The 8493-nt window shown below is 40.5% G+C and overlaps 1 protein-coding gene across 14 annotated transcripts in view; it reads right to left on the bottom strand.

Moving 5' to 3' along the window:
- RESF1 (retroelement silencing factor 1) overlaps window positions 1–8493 on the bottom strand; it is a 41538-nt gene that overhangs the window by 14907 nt on the left and 18138 nt on the right. For 9 of the 14 annotated variants that reach the window (XR_003547821.1, XM_006168061.3, XM_027768107.1 and 6 more), the window contains one exon: window positions 6279–6429. The exons of 3 other annotated variants lie outside the window; for them this stretch is intronic. The gene's annotated coding sequence lies outside the window, so the exon portion shown is untranslated. Of the gene's footprint in view, window positions 1–3683; window positions 3922–6278; window positions 6430–8493 lie in introns of all 14 variants that reach the window. 2 more of the 14 variants (XM_006168062.3, XM_027768108.1) reach the window with 2 other exon arrangements.

Here is an 8493-nt window from a genome sequence, read left to right as displayed (position 1 = left end):
GAGAATTGTGAAAGAGTTGAGAAATCCTCATGGCAGGTGTTGGAAGTACTGTGTAAGTATAGAGAAAGTTTTCTCTTGCCTGTGTTCAACAGTCCCATACTGACTGACGCTTGGTTTACTTACATCTTGCTCTTATAAATTATTCTATATTAGAAATCCTTATTATAAACATTCATATTTGTGCCAAGTATTTCTAGAAATTCCTAGTAGTGAAATCAATGTGTCACAGGAATTGTGGTGTGGCCATTACCCCCTGGGAGGTGATTATTTTGCTAAACAGAGATAAACTGTCATCCACAAAGATTTGAAATAATGTACAATCTCACCAACAGTACAGTGATAGATATAAAAATGAAGAAACTCATAACCATATAGTAGGTGGCTTAAAAAGCCCTTTTGCCCACAGGTGGTGTGGTGGTTAAAGATGCTGGACTCCCACATGGCCAACTGTGGTATGAGTCCTAGACCTGCCAGCTTGCTTTCTCATTTTCCTTCTTTCGTCAAATTAAAATAAATAATTAATTTTTAAACAAACAAACAAAAATCTTTTTAGTAAAACCATAAGGGGGAAAACAGGTCAAACTAGCAGAATTAAACTTAGGGAGGGGCCAGCAGGTAGCGTACTGGTTAGGCATTGGGACTCTCACATAGCCCACCATGTTTCAAGTCACGGACCTGGTGGCTTGAAAATCACACCAGGTACATGTGTGTCATACCCAAAATCCTGAGAGGAGAATGGAGAAGGGATTGTGATATGGCCATTACCCCTGAGAGGTGCTTTCTCATTTACCCTCTCACTGACTGTCCCTCCCTCTCTCCCTCTCTCTGGCAAGTGCATATACCCTATGATAAAAACCATAAAAACAAACAAACTTGACTTAAACATAATAGCGGGGGCTGCCAGGTGGCATAGTGGTTAATGGCTCTGGATTCCTGCAAAACTGACCACGGTTCAAGTTCCGGACCTGGTGGCTTGCTTTCTCACTTTTTCTCTTGTTCTGTCCCTCTGGGGTGGGGTGGGGAGGGGAAAAAAGAGAAGGGAAGAGAAGGGAAGGGAAGGTAGAAAGATATCCAACAACTGCATAATACATGTTCTTTCTAAATGTACATGGGAGTTTTACCAATATTGACCATATAGCTGGATTATAAGCAAATCCCAAATTTCAAATAATTTCTATGGTTCAGATTAATTCACAGGTTAATTAATCAAGAAATTATAGAAATATCAGGCCCAGCATGGAGGCACAGGAGGGAAGGAGCTGCTATGAGATGCTGTAGGCCACTTAGGAAGGCTTCAGGTTGTCCTGAGGGTGCCTATACACAATGGACACACTCATGACCCTGGCAGGCTGTAGGGCTGGGGAAGGATTGTGGTGTGAGACCCATCAAGAATACCTGTTTCTGTGCATGTCTCCCTCTGTCTCTAAGGAAATAAATGAACTTTAAAAAATAAATAAATAAAAAGAATTAGGAAAACTACCAGATAATTAAGAAACCAGTAATGTGCTTCTAAGTTTTCTTTATTCACAATAGCAAGTGTGTGTGCATGTATGAAAGGGGCACCCTCAAGGGGGTCTGGTCATACCACAATCTCCTTTTCCAGTCTCAAACCTGCCAAGTCTTGAGCACTTGTAGGCAAGCATGGTGTGTCACCATGTGGGACCCAGCTCCTGAGCAGTTATTCAATTTAAAAAAATTAAAAAAAAATATATATAGATAGATAGATTTTTGCCACAGGGTGCACAGGTTTGCCAGAGACAGGTAGAAAGTGAGAAATCATTCTCTGGGGGGATGGCCACACAACAATGCCTTCTCCTCTACTCTCCTCTCAGGATTCTGGGCAAGTGTGCTCAACATACCTGGCCTGAGTTTCAAGCTACCAGGTCTGGGACTTGAACCGCAGTCGACTATGTGGGAGTTCAGTGATGTAATCATTACACCATCTGCTGGTCCACTTTCTTAACTTTTTCATTTCAATTTTTTTAAAAAGTTTTTTTCATGAGAGACAGATTGAGAGAGACAAGTCAAGCATCCTCAATAGTGTCTCATGCAAGAATCTTCCCTCAGTCTTTCCAGCCCGCCAGGATCATGGGCACATATGTATGCAACTACTATGTACTAGCCAACCCAGAAACTGAACTCCAATCGTCTACATGGCCTCCAGCATTGCATAATATTGCATCAGCCTACCATCATGACTAGGCTCACAGAGATTTACTTTTTAAAAATCCTTGTTACATGATAATATCTGTGATTTGATTATCATGCCCTGCATACCTGATTTGAAAAACCATATTGTACCCCACAATGATGTACATTTAAATGTAAGAAATTATGAAAGAAAAAACCCTTTTGTCAACAATTATATGTAAATTAAAAAGTATAATGAATTAAACAAACAAATCCTCTTGTAATAGTGGATATTTGATTCCATGTATTTATCAAAACCCATAAAATGGACTGGACGGTGGAATGGCAGTTAAGGTAGCTTTAACAAACATAGCCGACTGTGAAGTTTGTGTCCTGGACCTGGTGCCTTGAAAAACACTCCAGGCATGTGTGTGTGTGTGTGTGTGTGCTCAAAATCCCAAGAGGAGAGAGGGAGAGAAGGGACTGTGGGAGTTGTTTCTCACCTTCTATTTCTTTCTGGTGAGCAATCATACCCTCTTATCAGATTTTTAAAAAAAGGGAAAGGAAAGAAAATCCACAGGCTTGCACAACCCAGAGTAAATCCTAGTGTAGGGTATGGGCTTTGGTTAATAACAACGCATCAATATCAGCTCATTAAATATAAATATACCAATGTAACTCAAGATGCTAAAAATAACGGGAAGCTTAAGAGCTCTGGTGACAGAGGTATACATGCTCAATTTTCTTTAAATCTGAAATGTCTCTAAAAAATAAAGTCTCAATTAAGGGGGAAAAAATGAACAACGGATTCTAACATTTACATTGCCACTCTCACCACCCCTGGTAGGGTTGTTTCCCTCACGCTACAGTATGACAAGATCACATGGTCGCAAACAGAATAGGGCATGGTGCTCGCTGAGGAAGAAAACCCAGACTGAAGAAGACATGCTTTTTGAATTAAATCCCCCCAAAAAGGATCTGTCTATTCTTTTCATGCCTATCTTCCAGGAAAGCTCCTTATTAAGACAACTGATTGATCAGGTACAAGTATAGTAATATGAAAGAGAAAGAGGGACTTCTGAAGGTGTTTATGATGCCTAATAAACCCACTAATTATTAAGTGAACTTAAAAGAGGTGGGAGTCTGTTACAGACTCAACTGTTTTCCTCCGAATCCATATGCAGAATCCCTTACCCCAATACATTTGGAGACAGGGCCTTTAAGGATGTAATTAATGTTAAATGAGGTCAGAGGATGGGACCCTAATCTGATGGGTGTCTTTTATAAGAGACACCAGAGATGCTGGCGCAGAGGAAGGACCATGTGAGGGCATAGTGAAGTGGCTATCTGCAGCCCAGAGAGGCAGGCCTTGGGAGAAGAAACCAAACACCTCGATAATGGACTTCTAGCCTCTAGAATTGTGACAAATCAATTTCTACTTCTGGATACAACTTTATGATGGTTCCATTTAAGACTGTGACTTTCCCATGTACAAAAGCATGCATTCATTAGAAACTTTACTTTGAATTTTGCCTTTTTTCCGGGCAACTTACATGCAATTCAGATTGAATACACCAACCCAAAAATCAGAAATCAGACTCCAGGGCTCTGAGGGCTGTTCAGTTTAATGAACTACAATGCTGGAAGCCACATGGCTAACTGTGAGGTCAGATCCTAGGTTGAGCTGAATACAGGTCACGTGTGCCCAAGGTCCTGATGGGCTGGAGGTCTGGAGGAAGGGGATCATGGAGTAACAAAAACTTGTCAAGGTTGCCAGTCTCCCCCACATGCCTGCAAAATACAGATGCTACCATGAATAAAATCGAGAAACTTTAAAAACAAAAATGCTCCTAAAAACCAACTGTAGATGCCAGAGACAGTGTGGGAGGAGGGTGAGAACTGGCAGAGCATGAGAAGTAGGGAATCAAGGGGGGAAAAGAAAAAAAAAAAAAAAGAAACAAGAAATGGAAAATTATTTGTTGACAATAACATGTAAGGTAATATCCTTGATTAAGACAATACACAGTTGGGAACCAGCAGTTAACATAATGGCTATGTCGCTGGACTTCCACGTAGTCGACCGCGGTTCGTGTCCCGGACCCGGTGGCTTAAAACTCACGCTGGGCGCGTGTGCGTGCATGTCCAAGATCCCGAGAGGAGAATGGAGGAGAAGGGACTGTGGCGTGACCAACCCCCCTGGGGGGTGATTTCTCGCTTTCTGTCTGTCTCTCTCCGTCTGGTGAGCACACGCGCCCTATAGCGAAAACCTCCACCCCCACCCCCCCAAAAAAATAGTGTATTCTGGATGGGAAATAGCATTTTGTATGCTGTGATGATGTACAGGACACAGAAGCTTGTAGCAGGAAAACAGCAGTTTATTAGTGCTGGCCTAGCTCAGCAGATCCACATCCAAAGGCTGAGCCTTGAATCTCTTGGGGCTCTTCCTTATATTCATTTTAGTTTCTTTGGTTATGTACACTTTGATTGGGTAACTTGTGTGATAAGGCCGCTATAGGATTACACAGGTATGCACTGGGCTCCTGGGCTGTTAGATATATAGTCAAGGAGTACATGGAGCTGGAGTTGCCATAGAGACAGGGCTACGAGGTTACTACAAACTACACATGCGTACTTAAATTCCAAGCATGCCATGTTATCTTTGTTCTAGCAGGAGGCCCCCCACCACAGTACTATGGGTAACTGAAACTATAAAAACAATACCATGGATAAAAGGAGGCTCACGTACTCACTATTAATTGTACTTCAGAAACTTAGTACTTTCAGCGGTAATTTTGTTGATCTTTAAGCAAATAAACAATATCCTTCTAAACAGTTAAAGATATTTTAACATAGGGACCAGCAGATGACTCAGTGGTTACGTCACTGGATTCCCACATGGCCAAGCACGGTTTGAGTCTCAGACCTGGTGGCTGGAAACTCACTCCGGGTACATGTGCATAAATGCCCAGGATCCTGGGAAGAGAATGAAGGAGTAGGGACTGTAGCATGGACACCCCCGAAGCAGTGATTTCTGTCTCTCTAGTGAGCAAACGTGCCCTATGGCAAAAGAACTCCCCAAACACAAACACACACACACTATTACACTACATGCCATCTACAGGAAACAAACCACGGATCGAAAGACACAAATAGACTGGATTGAGGGGTGGACCAAGAGATGTGAACAGCTGCCACAAGAAGGCTGGGAAGGTTAAAGTATCATCCAGCTAAATTCTATCGGACAAAACAGACCAGGTCAACAGGTAGCATGGAGAATAAGGCAGCTGGATCCCACATGGCTAACTCCTCAGTTTGAGTCCTGGACCCTGTTGCTTGGAAATCAAGGTGGGCGCATGTGTGTGTGCCCAAAATTCTAAAAGGAGAATGGAGAAGTAGGACTCCAGCACGGCCATTCCCTCTGGGAGAGATGATTGCCTACTTTCTTTCTCTCTTTCTCTGTCTCGCTTGGTGAGTTCATATGCCCTACAGAGAAACTGAAAGCAAAACAAAAAAGAACAAAAAACAAAAACCAACAGACAAGACACAGGATCTATGAGAGATGGAGGCAATTTATAATAAAAGGCTCAATCCATCGAGGGGTAATAAACATATATACACACACCTAAAAGCATCAAAATATACAAAGTGAAACACACAAAAGGAATAAACAATTCACAAAGAGAGTCAAAGATTTCAGTTTCCTACATTCAGTAACTAATAGAACTAGGCAGAAAATCATCAAGGAAATCCAAATCTTAAACATTCTACATATTGGGGCCGGCAGATGGCATGGTGGTTAAGGGCACTGGAGTCCTACATGGCTAACCACAGTTCAAGTTCTGGACCTGGTGGCTTGCTTTCTCTCTCTTCCCCTCTTGCTCTGTCTCCCTCTCTGCTCAAATTGAAATAAAGTTAAATAAAATAATTATTTTTTAAAAATAAATAAAATAAAAACCATTCTACATATCCACGTTTCTTTCTATTCTTGCTTTCTCTCTCTTCCCCTCTTGCTCTGTCTCCCTCTCTGCTCAAATTGAAATAAAGTTAAATAAAATAATTATTTTTAAAAAATAAATAAAATAACCATTCTACATATCCACGTTCCTTTCTATTATAGTTAAGGAGCAGAGGGAAAAAGGGCAGAGTACCTTAGCTTGTAGGTAGGTGACTAGTTGTTGTCCATCGGCTGCCTTGTCAGTCTACAATGCGGTCTCTCCTGTCCTTTCTGTGGCAGTTACTGTGGGCTGGATTCTGCAGTCCATCCCCCCTTGTCAAGTACAGAAGCGTCAGCAAGCAGCCCTGTAAATAAAAAATAGGTGCCATGCCTGTGACTGGTTACAGGAAATAAACCGTAAACTTTGACATCCCATTAGCCCACAGGCTGGCTCTAGAACCTCGCCCATCTGGTGACAGGTTTTCCAGTTCCCATTGCCGGCCATTCTGGCATGCCAGTGCTGATAAGGGCCGGCGGCCCTCACTGAGTAGGAAGTGGCCCCTACTGTTGAGGGGATAAAGCGCTAGGGGCCAAACTGCACAAGTTCTGAGTTGTAATTCAGCTACTATTCTACAGAGAATCTGTAGATGTTTCCTGTGAATTCACGTGAAAATGTCACTGAAAATTCTTTTTACTTAAGTACTGTGGTAATCAATTGTTTCTGGTAGAATTGATGGGAACTTAAAGCTAAATTTTATTGTATTTCAAATGATTTATTACAAAAAAAATTCCAGAATAGACAAGGTCTATTTTTAGATTTGACATCTTCTACAATACTGTTACTGCTGTTATGTTCTGCAAGAAAACTGGGAAGAAACGCAGTCATTTAAATTCCAAAATAAAGGAAGTTGCAAATAGCAAGCTGTTCATTGAAAAATTATTTTGAGAAGAAGGAAAAAACAGAACTGGGTGACCAAGAAAACTGGGAAGAAACGCAGTCATTTAAATTCCACAATAAAGGAAGTTGCAAATAGCAAGCTGTTCATTGAAAAATTATTTTGAGAAGGAGGAAAAAACAGAACTGGGTGACTACAAGAACATGTGTAACTATAGATGTGTATTTTCACATTTAATTAAAAGGTCTCACTAGCATTTGGAACACCTGTGAAAAAAATTTTATAGCATTCAATATTGGGACCAGCTGATGACATAATGGTTAGGTCACTGGACTCCCACACAGTAGACTGTGGTTTGAGTCCCAGGCCCAGTGGCTTAAGCCTCACACTGGGTGCATGTGTGTGTGTGCCCAAAATTCCAAGAGAATGGAGGAAAAGGGATTGTGGCGTGGCCATCCCTCCATCTCTCTCTCTCTCCAGCAAGCGCACACATCCTATAGCAAAAATTTCTCTTAAAAAATTTTGATATCCACATAATGCTAGGAATGGTTTAATTCAAGAACTATCAATTTGTAGGCCAGTCTATAATATCACAGAAAATTACAAAGCAAAAGATAACCTAAAAACACAGTGATGACGAGTAATCAGTACGAACATATATTAAACACACTTGCACAAAGCACACATACATGCAGGTAGAAAGAATTGTATGAAACTGAGCTTATATTGTATGCCATGGCCAGGCCTGTTTTAGAGCAGAGAAATGGCAACAACTACAACGGGCAAGTATAAACTGAGCCACAGCAACTGTTTCACAAAGGGTGACCAGTGACTGGAATATTGTTACTGTTTTTTTTTAATCTTTTTAAAATTTAATTTAATTTTTTTTTACATTTTTTAAATTTATTTACATTCATTCACTGTACATTATTATAGCATACAAAATGAGATTTTTCCATTCAGAATACACTGTATATTGGCTCAATCAAGCACATCAACAAATGTGTTATTGTCAACACATAATTTTCCATTTCTTGTTTTCTGTATATTTTGCCTTTTTTCCCATCCTTGGTTCCCTATCTCACCCTCTGCCATCTCCCACCCTCCTCCCACATTGTGTCTGGTATCTATTGTTGCTTTCTATGCCTCCCCCATTTTATTGTTTCACTAAATATCTTAATAAATCTAAATATTTTCAATAGCAAGCACAGCTGATATATACATATCCATGAACACAAGTCTGACTTTAGGCATAAACCTCAGTGAATAGAATGAACATACTATAAAGTAGCACCTAGCTAGGGCTATATAGCTTACTGCAGTCATCAAATAAGTATTTTTAATGTCTTTTTTTTTCTTCTGAAAAAATTTTTTTATTAATTTACATTCATTTCCTGAGCATCATCACAACATACTAAATGTGGTTTCCCATCTAGAATAAACTGCATAGTGGCTTAATCATGCATGTTATCATCCCTAATATTCCATTTCTACTTTCATATATATATGTGTACCCCATGTCTAACCCTCTGA

The sequence above is a fragment of the Tupaia chinensis genome, unplaced genomic scaffold (assembly GCF_000334495.1).
Source record: "Tupaia chinensis unplaced genomic scaffold, TupChi_1.0 Scaffold145519_1, whole genome shotgun sequence".
Taxonomy (NCBI): domain Eukaryota; kingdom Metazoa; phylum Chordata; class Mammalia; order Scandentia; family Tupaiidae; genus Tupaia; species Tupaia belangeri.
This window is presented reverse-complemented; position numbering and strand designations above follow the sequence as displayed.